The following is a 13,962-nucleotide window of genomic DNA, read 5'->3' as shown; positions in this document are numbered from 1 at the left end:
CAAGGTTGCACAAAACCTTGACAAAAACTATATTAGCTCACACAACATTGAAAAAAGTCAGCTGGGCCTATTAGTGGCTAATATTGTGAAAATTATTTTAAGTAAATGTAGTTGGGATTATGACGTAAAGAAGCCGTATGTGCTACTTAATAATTGGAGCAGAACAGCATTTTATATGTGAGTTTCCTTGTAACTTTGAACTATATTGCAAACCATCCTATGCTTTGGGTCACTGTAAGTAAAGTAAATAGTTTATTGAGTAAGTCTCCAGACCATTTCAATCTACTACGGGTCACTGAAACATCCATGCTTTTATTTTGGCAGGCAAAGGACAAATTTATCCGGAAGGCAGGCAAAAGCTCTGAGTAGATGTATACCAGCAATTACACAGTTCTAACAAATGATCATAATGAAGGGCTGCAGGCAGTTAGCCGTATATCTGAAGGAGTGGATGAGTTAGCAGGACCTTCACATTGTGTGAGCAGAACTTCCTTCTGCCACGGTGAATTCAACATCAGCTATGGGAGATCTTACAGACTCCAGCTGCTGCTGCTCAGTCTAGCAAAAGAGACAGGAAATGCCACAGACCTGGAAGAATACCACAGGGATATTCAAAATAATCCCAAATACCCCCTCAAGGCAAGAATGGGAGGAGTAAAATATAAAGAGGGGACTGGAAAAAACATAGTTTTTTTTTCTCCAATGTAGCTTTCCACATTAAACTATTAGTTGTATTAACCATATTAATATGAATAGACAAAATATATTAGCCTACCAGTTCTGAAAAAGGACCCTTTGGTAGAAATGAACACAAACCAAATTGTTTAACTATTAGGGTTGCAGGGAACTCTAAATCAGTTCTACCTTTAACTGCCTGGGATTTGGGTTGTAAAACCATTTGGCTTCTGTCTTTCTGGTTATAAAACCCTAGAACTCCTTTTGATCAACGGTGGCAACCACTGAAACATCTAATCAGGTCTTAATGGAGAAGAAAGACTGCCTGACCATTTCAGAAATCATATGCACAAATTCTTAACTCCTGCTTTCTGCACAGAAGATTTGTTCTTCATAATAGTCTGTCCAAAATCCAGTGTGTGTCTGCTGAAAATTGCACTGCTTGTTCTTAACACCTGCTTGGTCTCCCTATCATTAGGAGGCTTTTGTTCATTACTCTGGAAGTAGAAAAAAACGTAGGGCAAAGAAGAAATCAGATGGCTTTTTGGTTTTCTTCCAGCATCAAGCAGAGCCTATTTTCCTCATTCAGTGGATTCATTTTAGAGAGTGTATCAAAACCAAAACCAAAACAGATGAAAGAAAGAAAGCTGTTGTCAAAAAAAAAACAACAACCACAGAACCTCAATTCAAAAATCCATTGACCACTTCTTTTTAGGTGAGAATGCTAATTTGGAAAATATATGCACACATGATCAGGGAGGGGAAAAAAATCTGACTACCAAGCTATTAAAGTCACAGAACTGTGAACCACATTTCTGATGAGAGAATAAAATTATACATTCAGAGAGAAAGTGAAAGGCACCTGTACTTTCTCACCTCAGTATTTTGCATCTGAAAAGAGGACTTTCTGGAATATTTACACTTCATTCATATCAGGCTAATTGAAAAAAGGAGGGACAGGTTGTCTATTGCCAGGTAATTTATTTAGCCAAGATAAATGGGACAAGGAGCTGGCAGTCTGATCTCAGACCTTGCAAATCTTATTTGCTTTAGCTGAATTAGGATCACTGTTTGGAAAACTACAGGTAATTGTCAATCAGATTTACAAAAAAAAAAAGAAAAAAAAAGTTTTGTCATGATTTTTTTTTTACCACCCTCCTAAAAAATACCTTCCTTAATTGAAAGATCAACATCTTAGCACCCAAGCATCTGCCATCAATTTGTTAAAAAAAAAAAAAAAACCACAAGAATGCTTAAAATCACATCAAAAATCCTAATTCCAGTAATGTACAGCACTTAGTTCATAGAACAAGACTGCAGGTAGGTTAAAAAGGAAAACCAAATATTTCTTAATTGCCCTCTGAGCCACATAATGATAAGTAACTGATTATGATTACCCTTGTATATATGAATATATGCATCCACCTCCTTAGGGTGAGGAAAATCCTTTGCTACCTCACAGCCCATATTCTCATTTCAAATGATGCAGCCTGTCTCCCTAAGTCTTGTCCACTTTCCTTAGAACTTATTCAAGTTTTCGTTTACACCGTTGGTGGGATAACCTTCTCTAGCAACAGACAGATGCCTTCTCCTCTAGTTCGCAATGTCCTACACTATCTGGTGATGCAGCAGTGACAAATCCTGAATCCAGGATGCTGAAACGGTCTGTTTAATCCCCCCGATTTGGTTTTACTCGGGAGGGGGGGGGGGAAAGGAAGAAGGAGAAGGCTTACCTGCTGTACGAAATTGCAGCTGTAAGAGAAACAGCAGCGGAAGCAGCGCTAATATATAACAACAGCTTCTGCTAAAGGAATCTTGCTTCTGCTCCGCCGTAGCAAGAAACTGTTTTTTTCCCCACAGTCTTTTTCTTCTTCTTTTTCTTCCCTTCTTCTTCTTTTCGTTCACCGAACAGATGAGAAGGAAGACAGAGCAGGCAGGTTGAAACCACGTTCTTTTTGACCGAGGTCCTCTTTCTTCTCAGAAATGACCTGGGAATCTGGCTCCTGGTTCTCTCTCCACGTTTACGCTTCAGATCAATACAGCTCTTTAGCAGCAGCTTGAGCTTAAACTGCAGCTGATAGAGCCCAGCCAATAGGTACCGAGGATTTCCCTCCTGTCACCCGCCCTCAAAGAGACACGCAAACCATGTATCGGAGAGGTTATTAGTTGCGAGCGAAGGGGGACAATTAATCTTAACCCCTTGCTACAACTCAAATCTCTCGCAATTTGCGTGTGTGTGTATCTTTGTGTGTGCGTGCGTGCGAGAGAGAGAGAGAGAGAGAGAGAGAGAGAGAGACTTTTCAAGCTTCGCTATTATTTTGCCTGATGAGATGCCTTTACTAAGCAAAGAAGCCCCCCCCCCCCCAAAAAAAAGCTGGCATCTTTAAAGGAGAAAAAGTGCGTTAACGCAAAAAGGCTCAAAAAGGATCCCCGGTGCTATAAATCTTGCTGGCCTCTAACCATGCCTCTCTCACAAACATACACAGAGAGTGTACATCAATCCACTATTCATATGTTGTGAATTGGCTTTTATATACATATGTATTAGATGGTATTCCGTTTGACCATCTCATACAATTTTCTAAAATCCCTTGAGCCCGGTATTTTTTACTTTAAAACTCAAAAGGCTGTTCAAGCGGAGATCTTTCCCAGTCTTATTACCTGGTTCGTTCATCTAGCTCAGCACTTTCTAAGGGACAGACAATTCTGTTTCTGAGTCCATGGACTTCCCACTGATTTCTTCCAATTGCTCTATCTGTTCCTGTATTGCTCTGCAAATTGTTTTTCAACCATTCCATTGAAGGGGGGAAAAAAAAAATCTCTATGATCACTTTCACACTGAAAGCTGCCTAGCAAAGTTCCAGATGGCATTTCTTGTTAAAGGATCTGGAGTGCAAATAAGAGAAGGCACCCGGAACATTAAAGAAAGAAGTTGCAACACTATTTATAAATGACATATTCTCTTTATATGGAAATCTTATCTGGAGACTGCCACTGTAATCCTGCCAGTGTATGCTTTTCTAATGCTGTGCCATTTATGCAAAGGGACATTGTTGAATATATTTGCAGTTATCATAGACAAGTTACATGTAATTTTTGCTTGGAAAACTGCAATAAAAGCTTTTGCCTAAGATCTTAGAGCAATGCTACCAAATGTGTTCATATGAAAAGATATGAAATTTTACACCTCTGAGAAAAGAGAACATTATGCTTTGTTATTCACAACACAAGGATTGTTTCTAAAAAAAAAGTAATCATCACTATATTAAGCTCACCTGATACTAGGTACAATATAATTTCTCACATAAACAACTCCCTGCCCCTGCGTTTTGCTTTAAATTGATCTCTCTCTTCTAATTATCCCCAGTAATTCAAAAATATATTGAATTACAGTAGTCAAAGAATAGCTTAAGACATATCTCCATCTCTATCCTTTGAGTCAGCCTTGACTCCTGACATCATGAATGTTGTTTATCTATTTATTTATTACAAAACACAGGGCTAGTTCATATGCACATGAACAGAAACATATATTCATATTTTTTTCTAGAGTGAATAAGATGTTCCACTTGTTTTATAAACTATTCCTAGCAGCCATGCAATATCAATTTGTATGGAACTATATCTCATAAATAGGATATGAAATAATTAAATGTTTCTCCTATGCCATTTCTAAGTTCATAACTAGAAGGCTAATCTGGACTTTTACAAAAACCCTGTTGCCCAATTCCACCCAAGCCCTGAAAGATAAGTCCAAGGCTGAAGATTTGGTTGGAAGAAATTATGTACCATCTCTGTGGGATCACACCTTGTCTGGAACAATCTTCCTTGAAGGTACTTGTGGCCTTACCCTACAGGCATTTTGCTAGCAAATTAATATGCTATTCTAATGTATTTGCAGCCCTTGTTCATTGTGATGTCCATTCCTGCATTTTTTAAGTCACATTAACCCACTGCAATCTTGAAGGACTTTTGGCAATTTGTAAAATAGCTGAATGTCTACTGAGAGACTACCCTGAAGAACATCCTCCATCACTAAAAAACAGTGATGAAAAGCCTCCACCCTTGTCACTTTCCTGAAGTGGGAAACCACTAGAAGTTTCTCCTGGGTAGATTGAATTAGTTGGGCCAATTCCAGTAATCAAATCAGTCCTGAAGTTAAAAAGATGCCAAGCTATGCAGGACATTATAGGTTAGCCCCAACATTTAAAACTGCAGCTAGAACTGAATCCTATTGTTAACCAGAGTAGAGCCCACAACATTGGTGTCATTGCTCCCATTGGGAAGTGTGGTTTAGCACATAGGTTATGACATTTTAATTAAAATATAATGGAAAAAGGGGGAATTAGAGAGAAAAAAAAGATCAGAAAAAAAGGCAAAGTTAGGAGTGTGGGAAAAAATAGAAAAAGGAACTTTCAACTTTCTTCAGTACAAATATAAAATACATTAATCTTTTATACAAATATTAAGAATAATAACATAGTATTTTTATAATCAAAAACAGTTCTCATCATCAAATCCCAAAATTAAAGATTCATTTATTTTAGTTTCAAACAAAATGTGCAAAGAGGGACTTCAAGTAGAAACAAAACTAGACAAAGTCTTTTTTTTCATCAAAGTAATCAATTTTACCATCTGAACCAGTTCCATTAACTGCACTATCCACTCTTCCATTGAGGGAATTTGTACGTTCTTCCATCTCTGCACATGCTGGTCTTGCTACTGTTGTCATACAAAGGAACACAGTCCCATGTTTTCTCTCTGTCTGTTTATCCATGAAACCTAAAAGGAAATGGACCATAGCATTCTGAATTGCAATCTTTGAGTAGTCCAAATGGATGGTGTTGAAGGCATGAATCAATGTAAGAAAGTCACAACTGGCAGACCAGCCAAAGCTGAGCAAAAGGTCCCTCAGCTATGGTTTCCATCTCCTATTCTACCGGGAACTATGGGTCTAGAAAGATTGCCAAACCCCAGATCGATTCTACCCTCCCCTCCCTCTCCATCAGAAGGAATCATTAGAGGCAGAGAACACTAATGAGCAAACAGTAAACCAATCTTGCTAGGTTTCATTTTAGGACCCTGCTCTCCCAATCTAAACCCTCACAGCCTCCAGGTGCTGAGATAGGACATTAACAATGTCACCACCATCTAGCTTAGGACGCTGATGTAAAGTTGATGTTAAATTCTGCAAATTTGGCAAGCTCAGAATACAAACCTATTGGACTTTCAGAAATATCTTTATTGCTAGTAAGGTAATGTATCAGACTCTTGAGAACCTATCACCTGCATAATTTATACCCAGCAGAATTGCATTGAGTGTCATTCTCATACCTTCCTCCTTTGCAGGGCTGAGGTATCCCAGAGCCTGTTAGACATCCAATAACAGCTGAGCATCATCAGTATATCAGTGATACTGAATCCCAAACCACTGGATAAGTTTTCCCAATGGTCTCATATAAATATAAAATAAGAGAGGGAGACCATCAACTCCTGTGGCACCCCACCTCCAAGGTATCAGATTTTTATTTTGATTTCTGTACTTGTTGCTTGCATCCAATATTCATCAGAATTGGAACAAATGAATAATCCATGCGTTTAACATTATAAGGCAAAGAGTAGATTCAGGTAGGCAGAACTTAACTTGAGAAAATTATCTTTAATTCTTTCTCTTTTGTAGTTCTGCCCTGTTTTGAATCATAATCTTCTTCCCACAACTGTTATTAAGAATTATAACAAATATCCTCCATGTGTTGTAGTTCAACTTTTCCAATCCACTTGAGTTTTTTTTTTTCAATCCACCTGGGCAATTGATGCTATTGAAAAGAAAGTGTGTAGGGGATATAAGTTATCATTTCGTAATTGTTCTATTCTATATCTACCTTATTCTAGTTCATACAAGTCAGCAGTGGAGAATGGCAACATCACCCCTAGGTATGTTGATACATAGGTTTATGTAGCATTCTTTAATATGACAACAAAGGAACACTTGATGCTGTACAATATGATTTCTGAGCCAATGTTTCTTTTCATAATAGACAATTCCTATGTCATATTCACTATGGAAATTCACATTATATAGGTAATACAAAGGTCTATTTAGCACAATCATTTCAGAACAAAATTGAAGGGCAAAGAGAAGGTCATATGCGTTGTAAGTATCAATAGTATCTTCACCAATAGATTTGCTCACCTGCGTCACAACAACAGAACCATTGGAAAGATGTCAGAAGCCAATTATACATTTAAAGTAAACCATAATCTTTGCCAGAAAATACCTTCTAAAGAGCAGAACAGCTGCTTGTAGGCTAATAACATTATATGGTTGTTTCTATTTCCTATCTCCACTTACCCTCATCCATCATTTCAAGGTAAACTATTTTCAGATTGGATTTGTACCACAATCTCCAAGTCCCCCTCCCCCCCTTTTTTTAAAAAAAAGAACAGTTTAAGTTGTTTCTGTACTTTCAATGTTCTGGCATACAGGCAATTGTTTCATTTTATCCTGTGAGTTAGGAATACTGTTCAGTAGCTAGATTTCAATGTGTTCTTGAATTGTAGTAATGCTGTTAGCACTTTTGGCCAAACTTTTATTTTAAAATTGTAGAAAGCATGATCTCAGAGTATATGTTGTCACCCCAGTTACATTTTTCTGATCTTTGTGGCTGTTCATCACTGAGATTTTTCTAGACCTCCAGTTTTCTTTTCTCTTAGAGATAGTTTGTGCAGCCTTGAAGAAACAGGTTTGGGGTTAGGAAGTGGTAGTGGTGGTAAGTGAGTAATAATTGTTGACTACCAAACCAGTCAGTCCTAGAGGAGATCAATCCTGACTGCTCTTTAGAAGCCCAGATCCTGAAGTTGAAACTCAAGTACTTTGGTCACCTAATGAGAAGGAAGGACTCATTGGAGAAGAGCCTAATGCTGGGAAAGATTGAGGGCAATAGAAGAAGGGGATGACAGAGAATGAGGTGGTTGGATGGAGTCACTGAAGCAGTAGGTATGAGCTTAAATGGACTCCAGAAGATAGTAGAGGACAGGAAGACTTGGAGGAACGTTGTCCACGGGGTCGTGATTGGTCGGACACAACTTCACAATTAACAACAACTCCCATTTCCTTTATGTTAGATGGAAATAATTCTTTTTCTACTTTGAATAGCATATTACCTGCCATATTTCTCCCAGTAACCCTCAATGAGATTGCTCTTAACTTACTAGTCCCTAATGGTAGTGGGAAAAGAGTGATCTGAAGGTGGAAAGCTGGGTGGAAGTACTACATCCATATGGAGAAAACAGATTGGTGACAAAAGAGACTAAAATATAATAACTTTTTTCCCCCAGCAATCCTGTGGTAAGGGTTGAGATGTGTGTATGAGAAAGTGTCTGTGGGGGGGGGGAGGGAAAAGGGAAGGGGAAGAGGAAGAGAAAGGGGAAAAGGAAAGGAAATGTACATGTCCAAAGTGTTTTCTGTATGTTAGGCTTTTACCACTGTTGAGTTGAATTGCTATCAATCCATCCTTCAGTTGTTAGGTAACTACATCAGCTTGAAAGTACAATTTCAGTTTTCGGTTACCACCAGTCATGTGACTGCCTTCCAAGATCACAACTGGTAAAGTCAGAGATGACTTTATGTAACTCAAGGGTTGGGAACAAGGTAAATGCACAATCATAGGGACAGCTCAGAAAAAAAAAGTATCATTAATAAATGTTTGTGCTGTCATGCCATTAAGTGTAACTATAATCATTGTGGTGTGTGTGGGGGAGGAGTAATGGTGGTGGTTATGTACATGTGAATGTGATGAAGAGAGAAGAAAGTGCCTTCAAAAAAGAGAGTGGCAGGCCAGTACTTATCATTGGATTTCAGACCAGGCTGTGTGTAACAGCTAGGCCTAAACTAGGCCTAATTATTAGTAAAAAAATAATAAAATACTAATAATTTTAATTTGGAATTTAGCTTTAATCAAATTTTACTTCACTTCTCCTTATTATTTCCTTTCCTACTTTATTAAATATATACCTGTCAGCAAATATTTTGGTTTCCAGTAACATTTTTTTTTCAAAGCCTTGTTTTCAGCGAGCAGAAATTTTAAAGTATTCTCTGTGGAGGACTTCTATTTAGAGAGAACAGGTAACTTTCCCAGAAAATACAATCCAATATATAGGTAGAATCTGTATCTGTGTAGAATAAAGAATATTCCTATAATTGGCAGATGGAATATTAATACAAATAAATAATTTACTCTTCATTCAAACATCTTTATTTTTGAAGTTGGAAATCATGAAGCTTGAATGTGAATAAGAAGGCAAAATGTCAGCATTTTATCAGTTATTTTTTTCAGGTTAAAGAAAAGGGCAACCCCCACCCCCATTCTAGCTATCATCTAAAAATTTCTGGAATCTCTACTTCATGTAAGTGTGTATGCAATGCAAAGAGTACCAATTTCCATATTTTCTATATACTGTAGATTTTATACAGGTGCATATTACAGACACATATATTTGCTGGTCAATGATCTATAACATGTCCCAGAATGAATGTATGGAATGTACATGTTTTGTTTTGTTGATAGCATTCTGTTCTGTTTAGTGCTTTTCAGATTCAGACCATACTTTCTCTTAAGACAGCAACATTTTTTTCCCTTCTTGTGTTCCAGCTGTAGAACATGTGTCTGATTTTTATTGGGACTCCCCCAAATGCAGAGAAAATAAGTCCATCAAGGTATGTTATTCATTTCTACCAGCTGCTTTTTCTAACCCTTATGCTGTGTGTCTGAAGAATTAAATTTGTGGGAGGGGAAGACAATGTTAAAACCCCCATCTTATTTGTGAAAGAAATAATAAGAAAGGTCAGATTGGTACCCGCATGTAAGTTAAAGAGATGTGGTTTCCATCTTTAGTAGGAATAACACTCTTGGCAGGCGTTAATCTTCAAAACAGCACAAGTTCCCAAACTATTTCTGGCATATCTAGGACCATTTGTCCTCCTCACTGCTCATTAACTTATTATAATTATTTTCAGTACATGGATATGGTAATATTATAGAAGGTATGTGTCTTGAAGACAGACAATAGTGGACTAACTGGGGTCTTAAAAATGTGAAGGTGTGTCTTATGATAGATAGCATTCTATTATAATACAGTAACCCATAATTTATGCTTCAGACAAATAATGGATTTAGACAATTGTTCAAATCTGACAAGGGTAATATCTTTACCTTCTAATCTCGTGCCCTGATATGTAATGTTTTTCCTTTAGGCTTTTACATAGAGAGGTAGCAATTGGAATTATTTAAAAAAGAAATTGCAACAGTGACTGATTGCTTCCAGAAAATGAGTTACTATATATAAGGGGAAAGCTAGAAATAACCAATGCATTTAAGTTTCATTTTCTGTAATACTATGTATTTAACTGCAAGTGATTATTTTAATGCGATCAATTTGCCAGTTATTTTGTTCATCAGGTTTTCTTTTCCATTGGTAGCCTCCCTTTTAGTCTCAGTATTCTATTTATTCTCAAGCAGTGCAACATGACCTAAAGTTGTTAATTTTCTTTTAGATTTAAAAAACCTTTCTGTAACCCATGAAGCTTTTTTTTAAAAAAAAACAGTAACATTACAGCAATAACAACCATTTGAAATCATCACCATTTCAAATTTCAAAATCTGATATGAAATTGCCTGCGTGTAAATATGAAGGATTTAAGAATATGAAGTCAACCCCCTCCTTCCTTATGTCTAAGTGATGATCTGAGGGGATTGTTCTCCATTTATAATAATGCTGATATGCGGTAACTTTTCTCATCTCCGTAAACAATTTTCTATGGTAGGAAGCAGCCATGAAACATTGGTGCAGATTCAAATTGGCCCTGCTGGAAATAGACTATTGAAGTTTGCTCATTCCTTGTCCTTATTGCTAATGGTGGTTTAGAGGAAGAATCCATGTCTACATGCAAGGGGAAGGAATTGCAAAACCTATCTGTCCACCCTCTTTCTCCAGAATGATCAGATTTTGCATTAGACCCAACCACTGGATGGGACAAAATATCCCATCAGGGTTATATTCAGTGAGGAATTGCATTTATTTATAAAATTATAAAATTTATAAATTTCCTCATTCCAAAGCCTTGAAAATTCTCAATATGCTATAGGTGTTCTTTTGCATTTATTCTCTTTACATTTCCCCATACCAGAGAGAAAACAATGCCTGAACTGAGGGATAAACAGTATATTTGATTTAACAGGATCAGAGGACTGGACAATCAGAGAGACATCAAGATATTATTAACAGGAATAGCCACAGCAATGGTCACTGACTAAAAAAAATCCTCTTTTTATAGTCAATAAGCATTAAAAAGGGGCATGGCTTTGATTACCTCCTGGCATCTACTATTTTAAAGTCAGTAAATCTTATAGAGATCCAGTAAATCTCTTGATCCAATTTATTTTTGCCCTTCAGTGAAAGAGATTTCAGAGACTCTTACTGTATTCAACAGATTTAATTTTCTTAAAGAATGCAACATTGGTCAAAGTATAGCCTGATCTTTGTGATAATCATTAGTCTTGATTCAGATTTATTTAGTTCAAACAAAGTAAGTTGGGCTCATATTGAATAGCTATTCCTGATGCCCAAACATTCTTTCTCAAAGCCTCTGCTTTTTGAACATTTTCTTCTATTTCATTTTTTTTTTCTTAAAGGGTTTTCTGGAGTTGCGTTGTTATTAAAAAGATGGGAGGGGTTGTATTTATTCTTCTTCCTCATGCAGCTTTAAGCTACCTTGTATGATTTGAAGTTTTCATTCAAATGAACATGAGTGACTTTTATGTCCTAGCACTGGGATTCTGGTACAGAGGTCTGCACAGAGGATCCAGCTGGAAACAGAAAAATATTAACACAAGCAAACCATAATTAATTAATTCCTGCTTTTTAAAGTATATAATAGGGGCAACACTGATCTGTTCCAAAAAAAGGAAGTCATGATGTTAAGTATTCCCTAGAGTTCTGATGGCGCACAAATACATTTATCCTAAAAGGATATCTCCCTCACTTTATTACAGCAAAACTAATATCTTTGGGTGAAACTTAACTCCTGGTAATCTCACAAATATGTCCAGTATTTATCACACACCAAAATAATTAAGCCTCAAATCTCATCTCTTCCCACAATTTCTGGATCCAATTTCTTTCTCTCCTTCTTTCATGTGGAAAATTTTGAAACACATCCTGATTAATCCTTAATTGGATTATTTTGGGCTTGGAGACATTCTGAACACTAGAAGTTTTACACACAGTATCTATCTGTCTATCTATCTGTCCTTGTGTGTCTAGATCTGTTTCTTCATTGAGCTGTTCCTCTTATGCCTTACCTGTTTTCTGAATCTGGGTGAGTCAAACTGGAGTATGTAATTAAGTTTTTCTTTTTTACAGTGGTGGTCCTTGGAGTAAAAAGTGTTTAATAGGGTCACCAATGATGTGCCAAATTTATTCTTACTTTTGAAATATACTATTAAACAAGTTTATGTTATAATATGTCCTTCCAAATTCTTTTTGTTCTTTTGTTTCTTTGTACCCGTGAAGCCCATTGACTAGACCTGTTCCCACTATTATTGCCATTCTACTATTTGGAAATTTTATTCATTCCATTATCCGTAATATAGACAACTTGCTATCCTCTATAGTACAGCCTAAGATTGGCAAATTATAGTGTCTTTTTCTTTTGAATCTTTTTTACATTTTTACTCTTAATTTCTTTTTCCCACTGATATAAATCTGCTCATTGTTCTTTGCCAATCCTGCAGATTTTTTTATCTGAAATTGAAATTGGCACCATTTGGAATAGAAAACTCATTTTGAGTAATATATTTATTTTTTGTCACAATAAATCTTAACAAGGAATGTTTTAAACTTTTCCTCATTTTCAAGTTTGGTTTTATTCCTCCCCCCCCAATTACAAATTTGTTGTAATTGTTTTAAAATATAACTTCATTATGTCTCAACAAGTGGAGTTCTAGGTATTTTCCTGAAACTGTTCGTTATCACACAGCCAGTTTATTTTCTGACAAAATCATTCATATCAGAAGTTAAGTGACTTGATACCTTAAATTATCTGTTCATTAATTTTAATGAAAATTAATGGTAGTCAAAGTCTTTATTATTTGCATTAACTTTGTATGGAGCTATATGGTTGTGTAATTGTTGATGCTATATCATCTACATAATATTTCATCTTGTATTGTTCATGAATTTTGATTTTGATTATTTGCTTATCTTTTCAGATCTTGCAAGCGCTGAGTTATATGGAAGCTTGGATCGTGGAATGGAGGGATCCAGTCCAACAGAGCAGCAACAGCTGGAATGACCATATGGGAGACAGGCTGAGCCTGAGCTGAGGGAGCCACAGCTGCAGTAGGTTAACCTAGAGGCTCCAACGCAGAACATGAGCAGCTACCAGCAGTCAACAAAGATGAGGAGGTGAAGTCCATGTCTCTTCCCAATCTAAGGATGCACAAGGCAGAAAGGAGGCAGGTGCAATGCCGGTTGGCCAGGCTACTTATGAGGAGGCAACTTTGCCCATTGTGAAGGGTCACATCAGCATTGGCGATTTAATCCTGCCCTAAGAGATGGGCATTGCTGGAACAACATCTCCAGTTCCTTGTTCTGTGTTCCGTTTTTCTGCAACTTACTCCTTGAACTCATGTTTGGACTTTGGACTGACTCTGGACTGTGTATTGCATTTTGTGGACTGAGCTTTACCAAAAACTCCCGTATCACACTAGTTTTGTTCAATGTGGCAGCTGAACATGCTTGTTGTGTGGACTTTTTTTGAAATGCTGGGGATTTGAATAAAGCCATTAACTCACAGTGATGTGTGTATGTTTGAGTGGGCAGCACATGTTTGTTGTTTGTCATTTTATGAATACGTTCCAATATTCTAAATACTTCTGGTCCTTTATTCCATTTAAAACTGTCTTAAATTGGCTTCCAGTTTTTTTTTTTTTTTTATTAAAAGTTTTATAAGTTTTACAAAAAAGAAAAAAGAATACAAAACAAGAGACAACATATACAAAAAAATAAAACTAAACAATACATATATAAAAAAAAAATAAACCCCCCCCCACCCCTCCCAAACCCCCCCTCCCTTCCCCCCCCCCTGAGCTTCCCAGAGCAGAATATAGGCTTAAAAAGTAAAAATAAAAATTAAATTAAAAACTTTATATTTATATATATAAAAAGATTATCTATAATATATATAAAAATAAAACTTATGAAAAAACTATATAATATTTTTGTATA

The 13,962-nt window shown here is 36.5% G+C and overlaps 1 protein-coding gene and 1 long non-coding RNA gene across 6 annotated transcripts in view; one reads left to right on the top strand and one right to left on the bottom strand.

The window, feature by feature from the left end:
• Positions 1 to 2,817, bottom strand: part of CDH12 (cadherin 12) — a 779,090-nt gene extending 776,273 nt beyond the window's left edge. For all 5 annotated transcript variants that reach the window (XM_039346743.1, XM_039346742.1, XM_039346745.1 and 2 more), the window contains exon 1: positions 2,409 to 2,817. The gene's annotated coding sequence lies outside the window, so the exon portion shown is untranslated. The remainder of the gene's footprint in view (positions 1 to 2,408) is intronic.
• A 3,225-nt stretch (positions 2,818 to 6,042) lies between these two features.
• LOC120309470 lies at positions 6,043 to 13,543 on the top strand. The gene is made up of 4 exons (XR_005557089.1): positions 6,043 to 6,189; positions 6,568 to 6,609; positions 9,327 to 9,391; positions 12,945 to 13,543. It is a non-coding gene; the product is annotated as an uncharacterized LOC120309470 (long non-coding RNA).
• The last annotated feature ends 419 nt before the right edge of the window (positions 13,544 to 13,962 follow it).

The sequence above is a fragment of the Crotalus tigris genome, unplaced genomic scaffold (assembly GCF_016545835.1).
Source record: "Crotalus tigris isolate CLP2741 ecotype Arizona unplaced genomic scaffold, ASM1654583v1 scf7180000018018.2415403412:4055106, whole genome shotgun sequence".
Taxonomy (NCBI): domain Eukaryota; kingdom Metazoa; phylum Chordata; class Lepidosauria; order Squamata; family Viperidae; genus Crotalus; species Crotalus tigris.
This window is presented reverse-complemented; position numbering and strand designations above follow the sequence as displayed.